At 44.1% G+C, this 21,819-nt stretch overlaps 1 protein-coding gene across 4 annotated transcripts in view; it reads left to right on the top strand.

Annotated features, from left to right (window-relative positions):
- EXTL3 (exostosin like glycosyltransferase 3) overlaps positions 1-21,819 on the top strand; it is a 125,189-nt gene that overhangs the window by 41,555 nt on the left and 61,815 nt on the right. The window contains exon 2 of one of the 4 annotated variants that reach the window (XM_061132680.1): positions 13,952-14,026. The exons of 1 other annotated variant lie outside the window; for it this stretch is intronic. The gene's annotated coding sequence lies outside the window, so the exon portion shown is untranslated. Of the gene's footprint in view, positions 1-13,951; positions 14,027-21,475; positions 21,695-21,819 lie in introns of those variants that run through there. 2 more of the 4 variants (XM_061132677.1, XM_061132678.1) reach the window with 2 other exon arrangements.

Raw genomic sequence — 21,819 nt, 5'->3', positions numbered from 1 at the left:
TGCAGTTAAGTTGCTTGCTAATGATGTATGTGATCTTAAAATTGAGCAAAAAGTTGGAGAGGCAGCCAATTATAACTCCAGAGAACTGCAAAACTATCCAGATCACATTCTTCCTTTGGGTGGATATTTTCATCACAGTACGGTAAATGTAAAGCTTGCTCAGTTTGGTCAGATGTCCTTTGATGTATTTTCGTTGGTTGGAAGAAGGCAGGCTCACCCACTAATGACATGTGTCATACCTCAGTGTCCTTTATAGTGCATTAAAGAGGATCTGGGTTCCTCTCTGAAAAGTCTAGGACAGGCAGACCTAGTTTGCTCAATGGTTGAAACACAAGTTGTGCTTCCTGTGGCCCAAATGGGGAGAAATGGATGAGGGGGAAGAGACCTTTGCAGGTAAATTTCATATTGAAGTTCTGCCTCTTAGCGTTTTCTTCCTCTGTAGGCTTACAGAGCTCCTGAAGATTAAAGAAGCTCATTTAAAGTGGACAGTGATTAAGCACCCTTATTGTTACTGTCAGCAACTGAGGGACTTATTCCTTCCCTAGCTCTGTTTCAGAGAAAAGTCTTTTAGGGCCTGCTGCTTACCTGGGTAGGAGGAACTGACATCTGTGGAGAGAGTTATTTTCACATTTTTTCTTCTCAGAATTAAGTAGAGGGGGGAGAATTACTCAGGAGGGACAAATATGCCTGTTACTGGTAGTAATAACAATTTGATATTGATGTTTTTTAAAAACACATGTAACATGGACAGCACAGGGAACTCTGCTTAATGTTATGTGGCAGCCTGGAAGGAATGGGAGTCTGGGGGAGAGTGGATACATGTATATGTAGGGCTGAGTCCCTTTGCTATGCACCTGAAACTATCACAACATTGCTAATCAGCTGAACTCTAATATAAATAAAAAGTTAAAGTACACATAACAGTTTTTCCTTGCAGATTCCAAAGACTGCATATATCACTAAAGGCAGAAGAAATTACTTCCAAACTGAATTAGGTGTTCCTGCATGTAACTCCCTAAGCTTCTCCCTTTCATAGAACTGAGTACAGTGTTCAGATTATCTGCCTACTTGCTAGTTTCCTTATCAGAGGAAAAATTCTAAGAGGGCAGAGGTGGGTTTTTTGTTTTGTTTTGTTTTGTTTTGTTTTGTTTTTTACTTTGCTCATTGTATCTGTGATGCTCCTCACATAACATGTGTTCAGTGAATTTTTGTTTAGTGAATGAATTTTGTGATCCCCCTAGGTGTCACAGCCTATGCGTGGTGCTGGCTACAGAGAGGCACATAAGGCAGGCTCCTGGCCATGAAGATATTACAGTCTTGGGACTTCCCTGGTGGTCCAGTGGTTAAGAATCCACCTTGCAATGCAGGGGCCACAGGTTTGATCCCTGATTGTGGTGCTAAGGGGCTTCCCAGATGGCCCTAGTGGTAAAGAACCCGCCCACCAATGCAGGAGACATAAGAGACGCAGGTTCCATCCCTGGTTTGGGAAGGTCCCCTAGAGGAGGGCATGGCAACCCACTCCAGTATTCTTGCCTGGAGAATCCCCATGGACTGAGGAGCCTGGGGGGATACAGTCCAGGAGGTCGCAAAGAGTCGGACACGACTGAGAGACTTAGCATGCATGTGGGGGCGCTACGATCCCCCATGCCGCAGGACAGCTAAGCCAGTGTGCGGCAACTGCTGATCCCTCGCGCCACGACTGGAGAGCCTGTGGGCGGCAAATAAATAATAAATAGTTTTTAAAAGATGCTATAGTCTTGTAGAAAAGACAGACAAGAATGGGTACTTCATAGGATAAGGAAGACTTCACCGAGGAACTGACATCTAGTGGGCTTTCGCAGGTTGAATAGAAGTTTGCCAGGAAGACAAGCTGAGGTGGGGAGGCATGAGGAAGGCATCAGATTCAGGCACCAGGATGGGTCAGGATACACAGCTGTGAAGCTCCTTGGGCCATTCCAGAAGGTGATTCAGCGCTAGTGAAATACCAGCGGTGAATTTACAGAGGGGAGAATGGATGGGAAATACACTCGAACGTGAGGCCAGTTAAGGGGCTTAGAAGTTAGCATAAGGACCATGGGATTCATTAAAGGGATTTAACCATGGAGGTCATGAGGTGGCCGCTGAAGGATGAACTGCTTAGGAAAGATGAGAGCTGACAAGGTCTGCCCCAGGGTGGTGGTGGACACAGAACCGTCTGTAGACTGAAACTGACCAAAGGAGGGGGGAGGAGAGTTGAAATGACCACACCGGGGACAGAGCTGCCCTACTGTCCAGATTTAAAAGAATTTTTAAAAATTCATTTATTTGTTTGGCTGCACTGGGTCTTAGTTGTGGCACTCAGGACCTTTAGTTGTGGCGTGTGGGACCTAGTTCCCTGACCAGGGATCAAACCCAGGCCCCTGCATTAGGATGGTGGCGTCTTAGCCACTGGACCACCAGGGAAGTCCCTGTCCAGATTGTTCCAATTGATGCAGAATGGGTGTACAAGGAGATGTCTGGCTCATTTTAAACATACTGAGTTAAGAAAACTGTGCACCATTTGGCAGGAAAGTCCAGAAAGCTGCTGGACATTCTGGAGGCTCAGAGAAGAGGCCAGGGATGGGGTGACCCTCAAATTTACTCACACCTGTGTTTGAACAGATACATAACCAAATCAGCCTCTGAGTGGCTGAGATCACTTAGGGAAAGGATGACGCTCAAGAGATAAAAAAGAGGCTAAGACAGAGTCTTGGGGAGTCAGACATGAAAGGGACGGAGGAAGGCAACCCAAGATGGCGAGGAAGCAGGGGTGTGGAGCACAGGCAATGTACCAGGCTTGCGTGCTTAGTCGTGCCCGACTCTGCGACCCCAGGGGCTGTAGCCCACCAAGCTCCTCTCTCCATGGGATTCTCCAGACAAGAATACTGGAGAGGGTTGCCGTTTCCTCCTCCAGCGATTCTTCCCAGCCCAGGGATCAAACCTGTGTCTCCTGTATCTCCTGCGTAGCAGGCAGATTCTTTGCCCGCTGAGCCATCAGGGAAGCAGTGCTTCTCAAAAGTGCTTCAGAATCACCCGTGGCGCATGTTACAGCACAGATCTTGGGACCCCTCCACCCCCCACCCCACCTCCGCCACATACACAGGGATTCTGATTTGGTAGGTGTCGGGTGGGCGTAAGAACTGCATGTCAGATGTGTTCCCATGCGGTGCTGATGTTGCCAGTCCACAGACCACCTTTTGGGCGGCATTGGAACAGATTGTGAGAAGGCAGAGGGCTGGTGTTTGCAGGGTGGCTTGAGGTTTCTGGGGTTCTGAGGATGTGGGCATGATTGTAGGTGGAGGTGAAGGGCGTAGTGGAGACAGGGAGAGGTGGAGAGGTTCGACACCCTGGAGAGAAAGGGGACGGTCAAGGAAGGAAATTCAAGGACGAGAGAAGAGGAACGGCCCTAGGAAGATGGAGGTGCCGGTGATAATGGTCCCAGTGAAAATATGAGTGGGCCATCATGTCCTTTGTGAAAGCCAAAGCCCCCTTGAGTAAGGGGATTTGCTTGTAGCTCCCCCCCCCTCTGTTTTATCTCCCACCTTCTCCAGCTGCTGTTTACTTTCACCCCTCTGACTCTCCCACTGTGCCTAGGGCCCTTTGTCTCTCTGCCAACATCCTCCCAGCCCTGTCACTTCCGCATACAGATCCATAAAGAGATGCCTTGCTACAGATGAATGCTCAGTAATGAATAGACTTTCTGCAACACAAGGCATTTCAAGGATAAAGGAAATTTTCAAAAAATGTTTGATCATTGTTGTTAAAATTGTGTCTCTACCACCTCCTTGCTAGACTGCCGTCAAGCTGTTTGAGAGCACCCCTGGGATGTCAGTCCTTGGCATCGCAACTGTAGCAAAGCACAAAAGCCCGGCTCTCTCCCCTCTGCTAACCAAAGCTCGCTTCCTTGTAGCCTCAGAGCCTGCAGACAAACTAGAAAGGCTTCAAAAGTCACTTTGTATGATTTAAAAAAAAAACAACGATCATCCCGACGATAGCTGTGAGCAGCTACAGGCCGGTGTGTGTCACATTGTCTGAATTGAAGACAACAAAAATTTATTGAAGGCTGGTCCTAGAACAAGCACCAGGAGAGGCACTGAGACCCAAAGATTAGAAAAACACTGTTTGGGTTCTGAGAGGCCCTTCATGTCCCTCTTTTTTCTGAGTCCTGACCCAGGTGATAGAGGAAGCAAACTGAGATGAAAATATCACCTTCCTTGCTGCTAATGCTGGTCTGGAGGATATAGCTTGGACCCGGGGGCAAAAGGGGCATCTCATTTCTTCCTCCATGAACTGAACTCCCCCGACACAAATAGGCTAAGCTATGGGAAGGTATATGGCCTGAGCAGAGATGAAGGTATATGGCCTGTGGATCTCCAAGAGAGAAACTCAGAAGGAGCATGGGCAGTGTGTGTGTGTAGTGACCTTGTGTGTGTGCGCACTCAGCCATGAGTGACCCCAGGGACTGTAGCCCACCAGGCTCCTCTGTCTTTGGGATCTCCCAGGCAAGAATACGGCAGTGGGTTGCTATTTCCTCCTCCAGAGGATCTTCCTAATCCAGAGATCAAACCCAAGTCTCCTGCATTGCAGGCAGATTCTTTACTGTCTGAGCCACCTGGGGGGCCCTGTACTAGTCTTATTAATCATAGAAGTACTTTTTTCTTCCTGGAGGAGGAGGAAATAAGGGAAGTAGGCCGAGAAAGGAGTAGAAGTTGTCTTCTCAGTACTGTGGACAGAGAATATTTCCTGTTTTTAAACAATGCTCAGTTTCTGTTTTAAAAAAAAATTTTATTTATTTTGGCTGTGCTGGGTCTTAGTTGCGACTCACAGTGTCTTCACTGTGGCGTGTGGGCTTCTTAGTTGGGGCATGTGGGATCTAGTTTCCCGAGCAGGGATCAAAGCTGGGCACCCCCTGTATTGGAAACGCAGCGTCTTAGCCACTGGACCACCAGGGAAGTCCCTATTCTAAGTTCTCGGTCAAAGAAGACTAGAGAGATGAGAAGAGCATGGTTTCTCCATCACTCTCCAACTATATGACTCTCTCTGTTTTATTTTTTCAGTAACTTTATTTATTTTTGGCTGTACTGGGACTTCATTGCTGACAGGCTTTTCTCTCGTTGTGGTGAGCAGGGGCTTCTCTCTGGTTACAGTGTGGCTTCTCATTGCAGCAGCATCTCTTGTTGTGGGACAGGGGCTGTAGGGCTTGTGGGCTGCAGTAGCTGTTGCAGCTCCCGGGCTCGAGAGTGCAGGCTCTGTAGTTGGGGCACACGGGCTTAGTTGCTTTTCTGCTGTATTAGCAGGCAGATTCTTCACTACTGAGCCACCAGGGAAGCCAGCCATAAGCTCTGTTAGCCCATGAGTTTTATAATCCGACCTCTGGCCAGATGAGGATGGGGCTGCTCTCCTGAGATACATGTCTTGGAAGTGATAAGACAGAAGTGCCAGGGGTTATATTCCAAGCATCAAGGGCAACTGGTTCAACTTTCAGAATATCTTTCCCTCATGTAGTGCTTCTGAGTACCTGCCCGGCAGCCAGTGGTGGGCTTTCCAGCTATGCCTGCAGAGGGGTCCATAAAGGGACAGAATGGAGCCACTGATCAGATTAACTCCAGCACTGTGCTTTGCTCCGAACCAAAGGCTTTTTTTTTCTATTCTAGTTCTCAGCTCAAGAATGTCCAGCCATGTTTTGCTGTGATCCCAAAATTTAGCATCAGACTATTACAGTAAAACCATGTGAGCAACATTAAATTGCCTTGAATTAGAATACTCCTCCCATGATTAAATTCCAAAGGGAATTTAAATTCCTACCTCAAGAAGCTTCAACAGGTAATTACAACCAAGTCTGAGCATTTGCTTCCCCATTGGCTCAGTGGTAAAGAATCTACCTGCAATACAGGAGATGCAAGGATGCATGTTCAGTCCTTGGGTCAGGAAGATCTCCTGAAGGAGGGCATGGCAACCCACTCCAGTATTCTCACCTGGATAATCCCCTGGACAGAGGAACCTGGCGGGCTACAGTCCATGGGGCCACAAAGAGTTGGACATGACTAAAGCAACTGAGCACGCACACTGAGCATTTTAGGTTAAAAATAAAAACACAACAACTTGGAGGAGGCAGGGTTAATTCTGTCTCAGAGAGTGGGAAAAGTATTTCACGTAAGTAATAGCTTTTTAAAAATATCTTATTTTGAAAAAATTTCAAACATACAGAGATGCTTTCAAACTTGCAGAGATGCTGCAAGCATAAGCATTAACTCAGATTCACCACTATTAATATTTTGCTGTATTGGTTCTTTCTCTGTCTAGGTAGACACATACACACCTTTTTATTCCCCCAGGGGTGCTGGGAGGCATACGGTGATCTTCATTCCTGGACCAGGGATGGAACACTTGTCCCCTGCAGTGAAAGCATGGAGTTTTAACGACCGGACCACCAGGGAAGTTCCTCTTAACACACACACACACACACACACACACACACACACACACTATTATTTTTATTAATTTTGCTGAAACATCTTAAAGTTGCAGACATCATCATACTTTTTCCCTAGATACCTCAGGATGTCTCTCTTATGAACTAGGACCTTTTGGGACTTCCTTGGTGATCCAGTGCTTAAGACCCTGAGCTTTCAATGCAGAGAGTGTGAGTTTGATCCCTGCTTGGGGGACACTAAGATCCCACGCACCTTGTTCATGGATTCACAACATATAATATTGTTTTAATGCTGTTATTAAATGGTAAAGGGTCTTTTTTCCAATTCTAATTGCTTGTTCAAAAAATGTATTTTATAGCACATTTTTTTCCAATCTATGAAGAGCATCTAACCCAGGGTTTCACATTACATTTACTTGTTATGTTTCTTTAATCTCCTTTAATCTAGAACATTTTCTCAGCCCGCCCCTCCCTCCTTCCTTTTTTTTTCCCCCCATGATATTGACATTTTTAGAATATAGGTCAGTGTTCTGATAAAATGTGCCTCAGCATGGGTTTATTTGATTGTTACCTTGTGGTGAGATTGCCTCATACTTTCTTCTTCCTTTGAAATAATTTCAAACTTATATAAAAGTCAGAATTATACAGAGTTTTGCAACTTCTTTTTTGTAAGTTCCAAATGATTCCTCTCCAGATTCACCAATTTTTAACATTTTATCACATCTACACTTGTCTTACCATTTTCTCTTTCTCTTCCTCTCCCTGTATGTGTGTTTTCATGTGTGTGTATAGAGAGTAAAGAGTCTGAACCAGTTAAAATAGTATCACCCTGTAAGTAACAGCTTTTAAATTTTTAATTTTTTAATAAATAATTATGTATTTGGCTGTGTTGAGTCTTAGTTGCAGCACTTGGGATCTTCGCTGTGTCATCCCCGAGCTTCCATTTTACTGCACAGACTGTCTACTTGTGGCTTTCGGATTCCAAAGCATGGGGGCTCAGTAGTTGTGGCACACTGGCTTAGTGGCTCCATGGTATGTGGGATTCTAGTTCCCTGACCAGGGATTGAACTTGCATCCCCTGCATTACAAGGCAGATTCTTAACCACTGGACCACCAGGGAAGTCCCAATTTTTAAATTTTAAATTAAAATTGTGTATATTTAAGGTGTACAACATGATACAGTATGCACATACAGAGTAAAATGGTTATAATAGACAAGCTAATCAACATATTCATTTAATCACCCTGGAATTGTTAACCTTTTATTGTGGTGAAATCTAACCTCTTAGCAAATTTTCAGTATTCAGTCCAGTGTTATTAACTGTGGCCATCATGCTGTACACGAGATCCCCAGACTTAGTCATCGTGCAACTTTGTACCCTCTGACGGACATCTCCTGTTTCCCCCACCTCCACACCTCTGGAAACCACCATTTTACTCTCTGTTTCTCCATATTTGATATCATTAGATTTCACATATAAGTGAGATCATGCTTTTCTTTTTTTTTTTTTAAATTTCTGCATCTGGTTTATTTCACTTAGCATAATGCCCTCTGGGTTCATCCATGTCATAGAAGTCAGGGAGGGATTTTTTTCTTCTTTTTTTAAAAAACTTATTTATTTGGCTGTGCTGGGTCTTAGTTGAGACACTTGGGATCTTTAGTTGTGGTATGTGGGATCCAGTTCCCTGACCAGGGATCGAACCCAGGCCCCCTGCATTGGGAGTGCAGAGTCTTAGCCACTGGACCACTAGGGAAGTCCTTCTTTTGAAGGCTGAATGTAGTTCCATTGTGTGTATCCTTCAGTGGATAATTAGGTTGTTCCCATATCTTGGCTGTTGTGAGTAATACTGTAGCAAACACGGGAGTACAGATTTCTCTTCAAGGTACTAATTTTGTTTCCTTTGGGTATATACCCAGAATATAGTAGTTCTGTTTTTAATTTTTTAAAGAATCTCCATACTATTTTCCATATGGCTGTATGACTTCACAGTCTCAACAATGGTATATAGTTTCAACAATGTCTATAGTATGTAGACATTATATATATACTATAGAGACTATATATAGACTATATATACTATATAGACATTACATTATATACTATATAGTATATAATGGTATATAGTCTCAACAATGGTATATAGTATATAGTTTCCCTTTGTTCCCCATCTTTGGCATCACTTTGTCTTTTTGATGGTAGCCATCCTAACAAGTGTGAAGTGACTTCTCATTGTGGTTTTGATATGCATTTCCCCGACGATTAACGATGTTTGGCACCTTTCTTGTACTTGTTGATGATTTGTCTTTGGAAAATATTCAGGTTTTCCCCCCATTTTTTATATGGGTGGGTTTTTTTTTTGGTCACTGAGTTGTAGGAGTTCTTTATCAGATATATGGTTTGAAAGTATTTTCTCCTAATCTGTAGGTAGCTTTTTCAATTTATTGTTTCCTTTGCAATGCAGAAGCTTTATAGCTTGTTTGTTTTTGCTTTGGTTGCCTGAGTTTTTGTTGTCATGTAAGTGATAGCTTTTTGAAAAAATTCTTGAGGAGTGAAGAAGCTTTCCAGTTAGACAAAACAACTTGGGCGTGGGAAGGGAATTAAAACCAGAGGGATCAGCATGTCAGAAACATAAGCCAGTGTGTGTATGATGTAGCTGTTGAAGAGTCAATATTTTAGAGTAACCAGGATGGGGGAGAAGGGACCAGGAAGGCAGTTGGACTTTGTTCCATATGAAAAAAAGAAATGTTGATGGTATTAAAGCAAAAGAGATGATAGCATCTTATTTAATTTCTGGAGAATTTAACTGCAGGGCAATTTGGAGGAGAAAGGGTAAAGCAGCGCAACAAAGTGGACATTGCATTAGACCAGATGGTGATGAAGGCCTAAAGGAAGGGGATGTAGGGGAATGTTTGTTGAATTCCAATTATGTGCTGGCCATTTTGCATATGGTAACTCATTTAACTATCACAAAGCCCAGAGGTCAGAGAGGTTAAGTAACTTGGCCAAGAACAGTCATTGTAAGCTTATGGTATGGTTAATATTTGAACCCAGGCTCATGTGACTCTAAAGCCCACTCTGAGCTACCACAGCATCATGAAGGATGGAGCAGGACTGATAGGATTCTGAATATCCAGCTCTGATAGCCAGTTGGACAAGGGCAAGCAAGGGAGACAGGAAAGATAACAGTTGACGTTAATAATGGAAGTGGTTATAGGGAAGAGAAAGAATTGGAGTAGATAGAGAAAATGATGGCTTTGTTAACAGGCTCTATGAATTTGATTTTGAAGCCTTGGTTTTTTAAACCCCTGGGACAAGGTATCTAGAGAGTAGTTTGGCTCAAGAGCTCAGAAGAAAGGTCTAGGTTAGAAGCAGAGATGTGGCTACTGGAGTTTTGACTGCGTTCGCTCAGTGAGTGTTGAGTGAGAGCAGAACATGGCTGAGGGCAGGATTCTGGGCATGTGAACCCTTACAGGGTGGTGAAGAAAGAAGAGTTAGTGAAAGAAAAGAGTGGTGGGAGAGCTAAAATTGGACCGTTTCAAGAAAGTAGGTGTCTAGGACTACCATGCATTCTGCAAAAGGATTCCAAAAAGAAAAGATTCATCAGGATTAATAACTAAGGAACTCACAAGTTACCTTTGTGAGAACAGTTTCAGTAGATTGGAGCCTTCTTGGGTTCAAAGAGTGGATGGTGGTAGAGGAAGTGGACACAGAGTAGCGGTTATTCTTCTAAGGATTTTACTTGGACTTTCCTGGTGGTCCAGTGATTAAGAATCTGCCTGCCAATGCAGGGGACATGGGCTGGATTCCTAGTCTGGGAAGATTCCACATGCAACCTGCAAGCCTCAACTGCTGAGCCTCCGGCCTAGAGCCCAGGGGTCATAACTACTGAGCCTGCGCGCTGCAACTACTGAAGCCCATGCTCCCAACAAGAGAAGCAACCATTGAGAAGCCCTCACCCTGCCACTAGAGAAAGCACATGCGTAGCAACAAAGACCCCTGCAGCCAAAACTAAAAGAATTTTGGTGGATGATGATTGCAGTTAACATTATGAGGGTTTACTATTTGCCAGGTGCTGGGCTAACAATTTATTTTCATTATCCGGGATAATCCTTACCATAGTCCTAAGAGGTAGGTACTATCTTATTTCCTTTTACTGATGAAGAAATTATAGCTGAGAGAATGCAGAGAGGTTAAGTGATATGCCCAAAGTTATACCACCAATGGGCTTCCCAGGTGGCATTAGTGGTAAAGAACCTGCCTGCCAATGTAGGAGACATAAGAGACGCAGGTTTGATTCCTGGGTTGGGAAGATCCCCTGGAGGAAGGCGTGGCAATCCACTCCAGTATTCTTGCCTGGAGAATCCCATAAGCAGATGAATCTGGTGGGCTATAGTCCACAGGGTCGCAAAGAGTCAGACAAGACTGTAGCGACTTAGCATGGATGCGTACCACCAATAATAGAATAAGGATCAAAAATCTCAACTGTTCTGAGTTCGAAGCCTGTGTTACAAGATGATGGTGCTTTAGGCCTGAGTCTGTGTACAAGCAGTAGAGGAAAATCCCTGTGGTGAGGATGATACTGACTTTATGTAGCAAAGAGAGAATAGTTGATGGAACCAGGTCTAAAGGAAAGATATTAGATCTCATTGAAAAAACAGAGTGCCTACTTTGGGACTTCTCTTTGTCAAAAGCCAGATATGTACCCAGATGTAGCTGAAGTAGCGTTCTCTTTTGAGATTTAAGTAAAATTTGCTTGTCTCCATTCGGTATCCACTGGGGAGTTCAGTGCCTGCTCCAAGATCTCTGTTAATTCCTGGGAGGTGATCTTACGGTTTGTTTGGCTTTTGCATTTCTGCTTCCACTAAATTTTATTTATTTATTTCTCTTTGATCTTCACTGTGGCATGCGGAATCTAGTTCCCTGACCAGGGATGGAAACTGGAGCCCCCTGCTTTGGGAGCAGGGAGTCTTAACCACAGGATAGGACCACCAGCAAAGTCCCAAATTCTTCATCTCACTTGTACCTCAGTTCCCATGTTCTTATTCCCTGGTTCCCTGCTCACCCAGTTGTAGAACTCAGACCTACCCCAGATCTTTTTTTCTCGGATTTTCCCCCAGATCACTCACACAAGCATTTGTGCATGTGTCAGGTATTACTGAGGGCTTAGGGGATTTTATATCCTTAGCAATAGGGGATTTTATATCCTTAGCAACACAACAATGTAAAGTCCAATAATAGTTATTTCTATTTTAAACATACTTTCAGTTTCCCGATCCCTGGAGCTCTCTCCCTAAGCTTGAACCTCCCACATTGTTGTTTGAACCTCATCTCTCTTTAAACACCCCACCCACCCCATTTCATCTTCTCTTTGCTCTCTCAGTCCTTATTTTATTGGTCTCTCTTTTTTTTCAAATGTAAATCTGTTTAGGTATCTCTTTGTTTCAGTTTTATTGTAAGGCTAGCTTTCTTCTTTCATATTTCAGGTGTTCATATCAGGTATTTTCCTCAATAAGGCATTTTCTGTCCCTAAGAGGAGCCTGCTAAGAGCATCAATTGTTAAAATAATTTTGCACCCTAATGTTTATGTTGTTGTTCAGTCTCCAAGTCATGTCTGACTCTTCGTGACACCATGGACTACAGCACGCCAGGCCACCCTGTCCCTCACCATCTCCTGGAGTTTGCCCAAGTTCATGTCCATTGAATCAGTGATGCCACCCACCAATATTATAGATAGGTTTAAACGTTGGAAGAGGGAGTTTAGGAGCGATCTTGTCTGACCTGCCTTCTTAGGGCAGTGGGCAGCCCATCAGTTTCATAAAAGAGATTCTGTCTGTTGCTTCTGTCTTCTCTGTGAATATGAGATATGCTCCTCTGCTGAGGTAAGGATGGGCTGAGTTAGGATCTGACAGCCACGATGAGGGATTCTGTCAATAGAAATTAACCAGATTTCTAAAGTATTATAAAATAATATATTTACCTAGGCCAATTCCTTTAACTAAAGCCTACAGACTTGTAAAGCTGATTCCTTTGGTAGAGCTGAATTTTTCAGTTTACTGAGTACTCTGGTGAACATGAGAGAAGTAGAAAAAGCAACGGAGAAGGAAGAAGTCAGTGTAAGCAAACTGAAGCCAGGATAATGGACATCACAGACCTCGCTAATCCTTCCTCTCTCCCACCATCCACATGAATACACGTTAAGCTGTTGTGGCATTGTGCTGGGGCCAGAGACCTGTTCATCTTGCAGCCGAAAGAGGAGTTGCACGAGTTATGTATTGTTCCATAACACATTACCTCACACTTCATCATTTAATCCACAGCTATGTATTATATCTCAGTGTCTGTAGGTCAGGAATTCAGCAGCTGCCTAGCTGGGCCGTTCTGGCTCAGGGTCTCCCATCAGGCTGCACTCATCCAAAGGCTTGACTGGGGCTGGGGGTCTGCTCCCAGTGTCACTCACCTGGCTGTGGGCAGAAAGCCTCAGTTCCCATCACAAGGACCTCTCTGTCGTGTTACTCGTGACATGGCAGCTGGCCTCTTCCAGAGGGAGGGATGGAAGAGTGAGCGCAACCATGTGACAGCTGAAAAGCCTTGTGTGACTCACTCTCAGGAGTGATGCGCTATCACTTCTCCTTTGTCCTCTTGGTCATGCAGACCATCCCTGGTACTGTGTGGGTGGGGCCCACGAGGGTGTGGATACCAGGAGGCAGGGGTCACTGAGGACATCTTGGAGGCCTGCTACCGCAGGAGTCTTTCCACAAATGTTTTTGAGTGTGTCTGTGTGGGCTCATGCTTAATTCATTTTTAAAGTTGAGGTGTAATTGCTTTACAGTGGTTTGTTCCTGCCATACAACAAAGGGAATCAGCCATATGTGCACATGTACACCCCCTCCCTCCTGGACCTTCTTCCCGCCACCCTCTATCCCACCCCTCCAGGTCATCGCAGAGCATGGAGCTGAGCTTCCGGTGCTGTGACAGCTTCCCACTGGTTGTCTGTTTTACACATGGCAGTTGTACATACGTCAGGGCCAGGCTCCCAGTTCATTCCATCCCCTCCTCCCGCCCACTCCATTTCCACACGTCCGTTCCTACATCTGCGTCTCTGCTCCTGCCCTGCAAATAGGTTCATCTCATGAAGGAGTGTATTTAGTTGATTGAGTTTTGGATTTACTGGACTAGTAAAATATAAAATAACTGGTAATGGTTGGGGGGAGAAATAGGTATGTTTCAGTATTTTGTCACATGAGGAAGATAAAAAACTGCCATTTACCATTACTAAAATTCCATAAAGATACCTTTTAACACAAGAAAAGGGAAAGGACATAATCTCAAAGTAAAGGACAAAGAAACTGTAAAAATATAATAATTATTATTAGGTAATAAATTTGATAAAGTAAATTGAATAAATTTAGCTTTACTAAAAACTCAGTAACTTGCCTTTGCTTATCTCATTTAACTGTGGTCTGATGAAAACGCCATTCTATCTACAAACGTTATTCAGGAGCCACTGAGACAGACATGGAATGTCTTCAGAGATGACTATGAGAATCATGTGGAAACATACAGTCCATTCAAAGTAAGTGAAAAAAAAAGAAATAAAAAGTTAATACATAGAGATAGCAGTTTTATAAAATTGTGCTTCTGAGCTGGAAGGAAGCCACAGAATTGGCAATTATTTATCAGTTTTTGTGATTTTTTTTTGCTAATTTGTGTTCCTACTGATATTTACTTATTATTTAAGTTAATTAAATGTGAAATATAAGGAAATATTGAGCATTTTTGCAACCTAGTTAAATGTACATAAAAATAATACAAATGCATGTAGTCTTTGAACTTTTAAAGGATTTTCATACTTAGCATATTTCACATGTGGTTAAAGTATTTTTGGATTATTTACATCACTTATGTCAGCCATCCTTTTTCTAAATAATCACCTCTTCACTTTATAAATAGGCTTTTCTTTATAATCTACATAATGTAATGATGGGTGTCCCTTTGTAACAAGAGGATGCAATATCTGACACACTCTGTCAGAGTTGAGTTTGGGTTGGTAGTTTTGGCCTCCAGAATTGATATATTTGTTGACATGTGGTCACACTTCCATTTGGCTCCATTTTTGACCTGTGCCATAGCAGTTGCAAGGCTTCTGAAGGCTTGGGTTGGGGAAGGGGTCAATGATTATTTTGTTCTGGCATTGACTGGGTCCACTAGCATCATGTTCTTATCATTTAGTGTGAGAATTCATATTTAGGAATATTTGGGAAAATAGTATTTCTCTTTAATAAAATCTTGTTGCAAACCTTCATGAATTGGTTTAAAATCTTCATATTTTTCTTTTGAAAATCTGGTTGGCAGAAACTACTGGTTTTTTTTTTTAATACCTAAATTCGTATGTTATTTAAAAGTTATATTTTTTAAAGTTTTGAGCAAGATTACAGTCAGAAATTGCGCTTTCAATTTTGATTTTCCAGCCAGATTGGTCAAGTAAGAAGTTAATTGATGTTCTTTAAGTACTTCTAAGACACTTGGCTAATTTTCAGTTGGAATGCCTTGTTTACAGGAAGGATTTATAAGTGGAAGTAGTGAGTAGTTGATTTTTTGAATCTTTGTGAAATGATAACTTTTGGTATTAGGACCATCTTGGAGTCATGGAGCTGCCTACAAACGTGGCATTGGAACTCAGCCATCAGTATTCAGCCTGACTTGTCTTTTTTCCTGCTTGTAGCCCTTATTATCTTAAGTTCTTCAACTAGGCATTCATGCTGTGCAGTGGCATGGTATGGTTAACTGGTCTTGTTTTCATTACTCACTGTCCTAAAAGGGCATGTGTTAGGGGCCTGTATATTAGCCTTTGGGAACATCTGTAGCACTATTTGGAACTTTCAGGAGCAAGCTTAGGAAATTCTGATCACATTTTGAGATGTACGGAATGTTCAATGTGATTACCCTGGCAAAGCTGTGCTGACAACATGAGCAGAGAGTAAAAACTCGCAGGAGAGGGGGCTTCCCAGGTGGTCCAGTGGTTAAGACCCTGTGCTTCCAATGCATGGGGTGTGGGGTTGATCCCTGGTTGGGGAACTAAGACCCAGTGTGGCCTCATGATATGGCCAAAAAAAAAGAAGGAAAAATAAAAGGAAGAAGGGAACTTAAAGACAGATCTATTATATTTGAGGGACATGTGTGTGTGCTCAGTTGCTCAGTTGTGTCTGACTCTTTGTGACCCCACTGACTGCAGCCTGCCAGGCTCCTCTCTCCATGGAATTTTCCAGGCAAGAATACTGGAGTGTGTTGCCATTTCCTACTCCAAGTTGAAGGACAGTAGCTATTTTTTTTTGTTTCCTCTTTGGCCGTACAGCTTGTGGGACCAGAGATCCTGTGAGTTTTTACTCTCTGGTTCATTCCTGGACCAGAGATCGAACCCATGCCCCTTGCATTGGAAGTATGGAATCTTAACCATTGGACTGCTAGGAAAGTCTGGACAATAGCTAATTTTTAGAATGTTAATTGATCATTACAGATTAGCTGTCTTATGTAGATAACTAGTTTCATATCAGGCTAAGTTTCCTGATGTGAAACTAGTACAAAACTTTATTATATATTTTTAAAATTTTCATTGGAGTACAGCTGATTTACAGTGTTGTGTTAGTTCCAGGTGTATAGCAAAATGAATCAGTTATACATGTACATGTATCCACTCTTCTTTTTAATCAATAGATTCTTTGCCCATGTAGACTATTACAGAGTACTGAGTAGGGTTCCTTGTGCTATCTAGTAGGTTCTTATTAGCAAAACATTTTTCACAGTCACGTGCAAGGTAGTGAGGAAATGAATTAAATCCTCATTTTGATAATAATATGTGCTTTGTTTTGGAGCTCGGTTTAACTCAGTGTTCTTACTACAAATTAGCCACAAACTGCTCAAACCGTCCCTACTTTTGCCAGATTATTAAAAAAACAAAACAAAAAAACCACCTCGTTTAAAAGGTAACATCAAAGCAAGGACTTTTGGGTTGAGCCATTTGGCAGGCTAAAGAATGCCATCCATGGAGCCTCAGAAGGTGACCTTTTGTCTTTCTGGCATTGATGGACCAAAGGGAAGAGTAACCTTGGGCCTCTAATCTAGAAATTGTCATGCATTGTTCTAAATATAAGCCACAAAACTGCTCAATCATTTATATATAGAAAAGATCTTGAGTGGTGGTTGTCAGCACTTTCTTCTAAAGTCAAAGCATTACAGAGAGAACAAGTTCTTATCTGACTTAAACTCACTGATAATTCCTGAATCATGCCATTTGAAGGTTGCTGGGGGTCACCAATGGCTTGGTTGTGATTGATCTAGAAGCCTTGCTGAGTGGATTGTGAGTCTGGCCATCATCGTGGGAAGTGACCACTGGCGTCTGCCTCCCTCTTAGGGAGTAACTTTTTTTCTTTTTTTCTAGGGAGTAACTTTAATCATTAATTTCCATAGGACTAAAATCCCCTTCTCCTGGGTATTAACATTCTGGGAAAACTAGATAATCTAGTTTTCTGGGGACCTGCTAACAGAGCATTTTGCTGAAATTTTTAAATAATTTCCTGGTATAAGAACACAGTCTTGCTTAGTATAATTTGTCATGTTATATGCATTTTATATTTTTCTGACATCTATAACTCAAACTGTAATTCCCTTGTGAAAAAAGTAAGTGCTTACCAACTTCTTTGGACAGCCAGTTTTTAAATCTTCTTTATCATTTCTCCATTTAAAATCAGATGTCTCAGTTAAATCGCAACATGCAGTTCATGTTGACATTTTCAGCATTTCTCTCTCACTGCAATGCAGTTGATTTGTTAAGATTTCAGACTCCAGGATCAGACTGCTTGGACCCAAATCCCGCCAACACCACCTACCAGCTGTGTGATTTGGGCAAGTTGCTTAACCTCTCTGGGCTTCAGTTAGCTCATCTGAGAATGGGAATCATAATGGCACTTTACTGTATAGGGTTGTTACAGGAACTAAATGAGATAATACATGCCACAAACAGAAACCTATTCAAATTAGTTTAAATAAGTAAGATTTTCTTTTTTGAAATCACAGGGCTACATAGGACTTCGCAGGTGCATCAGTGGTAAAGAAACCAAAGCAGGAGATGTGGGTTCGATCCCTGGGTTGGGAAGATCCCCTGAAGAAGGAAAATGGCAACCCACTCCAGTATTCTTGCCTGGGAAATCTCATGGACGGAGAAGCCTGGTGGGCTACAGTCCATGGGGTCCGAAAGAGTCGGACACGACTGAGCAACTAAGCAGCAAGGCTACATGAGCAATCTTAGGGATACCCAGTGACAGGTGGGGTGCATGCGTACCAGAGTTGGCGCGTAAGCAGCCTCTGGGGCGTCTCGCTCCTTCTCCCACAGGTTTGTTTTGCTTCCTTGTGTTGTGTTGGCTCTTTCTTCTGCAGACCAGTTTTCTTGGTTTATCACTGTGCATATGTCCAGAAATTCTTTGCCCCAAATCTGTGTAGTTTATTGAATGAAGCACTTCATCACCTGATTTAGCTTCATGGTGTCAAGTTTCCAGGTCCAGTCAGCTGGGGCTGGAGGGGAGGTGACTCTTCTGAAGACGGATGGATGGACGGGGTTTAGTGTCTCTGAGAAGGTGGTGGGGGTGGGCCCAGGAATGATTGGCCTCTCTAGCATAATCATAGTGACAATGCTCAAGGGTGATTAAAGGCTTCTTGCCTTGATCATTAATTACTTATTTTTTTTAAAAAACATTCAAAAGTGAAGGATAATATCCACATACAAAAGGACACATATGATAATTGTACAACTTGATGGATTTGGATAAACTGAACATACCTGTGGAGCCACACCCAGCTCAAGAGATAGAACAAGCACCCACAGAGCCCCTTTTGCTCCCCTCCAGTCACTACTCCTTAAGAGTAGATTAGTTTTGCCTGTTTTTTATACTTTCTATAAATGGGATCATAGCCTGTATATTTTCGTGTCCAGTTTTTCTTAACATTGAGACATTCATCAATATTGTGTATGTTTGCAAAGCACTCATTCTCATTGTTGTTGTATTCCATCGTGTGAATATGCTGTTTAGTCTGTCATTACATATTTGCATAGTTTATTTCTAGTGGTGCAGCCCTGGTCTTGTTCAACATATATATGTTAGCACTGATTATTTTTACCACCAGAGGCTTATACAGGGTGTGGTAAATTATCATCCATTACATGTAACTGGATTGATGACCTCTTACGGATGAATATTGTTATGCTTACTCTCTGGTAATTACTCATCTTTTTAAGTTGTGACTTTCATGGTATGAGGGCAGGATCATGTTTTAGACATTTTGCATATATGAAAGAACTTTGCATACACTTTGATAAGTGCTCAGCTGACTCTGGAGTTGGGGAGACTTGGGAGTCGCATCTGTGATCACTTGGTGCCTCACTCTGTGATCTCGGGCACCTTCTTTATTTAGCCTCTTTTCTTTTTAAAGATTTTTTTGATGTGGGCCATTTTTAAAGTCTTGAATTTGTTACTTCTGTTTTATGTCTTGGTTTTTTGGCTGAGAGGCATGTGGGATCTTAGCTGTCTGACCAAGGATCGAACCCACACCCCCAGCATTGGAAGGCAAAATCCTAACCACTGGACCACCAGGGAAGGTATGATTTAGCCTCTTTACCTATCAGTAAGCTGATTTCACCCTGCAAGGATTGAAATGAGACAGTGCTTACAAAGGGTTGAACATATTGCCTGGCAATTAAGTATTCATAAAATAGGTATTCACAGGATGGTGATGGTATGGTGATGTCTCAAGTGCAGCTGGAAAACAAGACTGGGGCGATGCAGTGAAGGATCTGCTTCAAGTTGGAGATGATGCTCAGAAGAGACAGTGGGGAGGAAAAGAAAAGAGCCCAGGGACTTCCTTGGTGATCCTGTGGTTAAGGTTCTGAGTTTCCTTTGCAGGAGGCGTGGGTTCAATCCCTGATTAGGGAATTTCCATATGCCCTGTAGTGCATCCCCCCCAAAAAGCCCAAGTCATAACTAGTTAGTGACATGAACTGTGGGAGAGGAAGAAATAGTGGGAGAGGAGACTGACAAGATCCACAGGAGGCGGGTGCTCAGGAGCGCCTGGGGCTTCGGGGATGTGGAGATTTCACCACATTTTGGTTGTGTATCCTTTTTCTGCCTAAATCTTGAACTGCTGTTGGAATCAAGTGAGTCGACATTTGGGGCAGCAATGTGTTAAGTCATTTAGGTGGAGAAGTTGTCTGGGCTGAGTCCTCCGGGAAGAAGCTACCTGCAGGTCCTCTCTTGTCCACGGGCACATGAACCAGCACCTGGTGATGAACCAACACCTGATGAACCAGCCCTGGCTTCTGTTGCGTCTCCTACCACACTGCCAGTCTTCTGCCTGCTGCCACAGACCTCTCGAGGAGAGTCAAGATGAACTATTTAAAAAAAAAAAAAGGGACAACTTTAGGCTGCTCATAATATTTGGGCGAGTTTTCCCTATTTTTATTTCTTGCAATGCTCTTGACTTTTAAAGCATTTTGATTTTTGCTTCCTTGCCTCCAGCCTTCTTGAACAAAACTGGCAAAAGCTAGAGTTTTTTTTTGCACATATAAGATGGTGGTGAGACTTTGAAGGTTTGAGTTAGTTCTTTGTAATAAAGGCACAAGGAGAGAGAAGTGTGTGGTGAGGGATGAGGAAGATGTCAGGAAAGAGGGAAGAAAAGGGGGATTAGAAAAAGGAGGAGCTGATGGGTATGGAGAGAGGAAGTGTGCTCCCTGGAAAACAGGTTGCTAGGTTTTTAAAAGTTTTGTTTTGCGTATGGAATCCTCGGCCCAAACTGTCCCTTATGGGAAACATCAATCTTCAGGGTTTTGTCTGGCCTCTGGGCTCCCCCAAGAAGGGTGTGTGGACGAAACAGGGCTGCTGTGAGTGGTCTCAGGAGGTTGAGCTCCTCTAAGATACAGACCACCCAAGCACCGGGATCCCAGCCAGCAGCTTCTTCGGGTCCTGGAGTGTTTCCGGTTCCCTGGACTAGAAGCCCCGTCCTTTGGAAATTAGAAACATGTTTTTAAAAAGTTGAAGCAAGTTTTGATCTTAGCTCATATTGCAGTTATAGATTTTAAGTGATGACTTAAACTCATTCTTGAGTGACCAGTAATGATCAGGTCTATCTTTCAGGATTGGCGGAGTTCCTTCTCTTTCTTGGGGCTAGTTTTGGTCACCGCCTCCTGTACAATGTTGCGAACCTCCAGCCATAGTTCTTCAGACGCTTTGTCTTCCAGATTCATCGTCCTTCGCCCACTCCCACCATTTTTCTCCGAAAAGCCTGTCCTGACTTTGCAAGTGTGAAGGTTGACAAGTCTCTTAGAGTTGTAGTATGTGTGCACTTTTCCGTTACGAGAGGTTGGCTCTTAAGTATTTCAAACGGCTTCGTCTTTTCCTCCCTGTTGTGGCTGATGACGCCAACGCGACTGGACTAGCCATTGTTTCTGCAAAGCCTCGGTATTTTTCCCCTAGGCATTCTTGCCGGCCGGCCTTTCCTTTGATGTTAAATATTCACTGTTTGCCAACTCCAGACCTTTTGGGAGACCGTCAGCTCATTGAAGAAGGCCTTGTCTGTGGGGACGGCTTTAGTTTTAGACCCGAAGTTCAATGGCTGAGGCTCTGGAGTCGGACCGCGTTCCAGGACCGGCGGAGAGCTTTCGCTCTGCACCCCTCCGGAGAGGTTTTTCGGAAAGAGTTGGGGCACTGGTAGGAGGCGGGTCTGAGGGCCGACAGAGGCGGGCCCGCGCTTCTTCCCCGCGGGCGGCTCCCACAATCCCCGGCGCCGCCGCTCGCGGACCCTGGCGAGCCCAGCTCCGGGGTCCGAGGCTTCCGAGGCTCTTCGGAAGCCTTCGCCCCGCCCCTTCTGCCCTCGGCCCTCCCTCTCCCCCTCCCCTCCCCTCCCCCCTCCCCCTCCCCCTCCCCCTCCCCGGACTCCAGGCTCGCGAGCGCCGGGGTTCGGCCATTTCCGGCGCTGCGCACTTCGGCAAGTTCCGCCGATACAGGTCGGAAATGGCTGCTCGCCAGCAGGGGGAGCGGAGGATCCGGCGCGGCCTGGAAGGCGGGCTGCAGGCGGCGAGAGCGGCTTTTGGGAACCCGAGTCTCGCGCAGGCGGCAGCGGCTCGTCCCTGAACTGGAAGCCGGTAGGACTCCTGGCGGCGGCGGGAGCCCCGAGGAGCCGGGGCGGCGGTCCGGAAGAGGTTCGTGGTAGGGACCCCGGGGCCGGCCGCGAGAGACGGGCACCGGGCTGGACCGGGTCTGGCTGCTCTGGGGTCGCGGGAGCCGGGGGGGAGGCTGCTACCCTGCGTGGCGGGGGCGTGCAGCC

This window comes from Dama dama, chromosome 29, assembly GCF_033118175.1.
Source record: "Dama dama isolate Ldn47 chromosome 29, ASM3311817v1, whole genome shotgun sequence".
Lineage (NCBI taxonomy): Eukaryota > Metazoa > Chordata > Mammalia > Artiodactyla > Cervidae > Dama > Dama dama.
The sequence above is the reverse complement of the archived record's forward strand: the minus strand, read 5'-3'. Positions and strand labels throughout refer to the sequence as shown.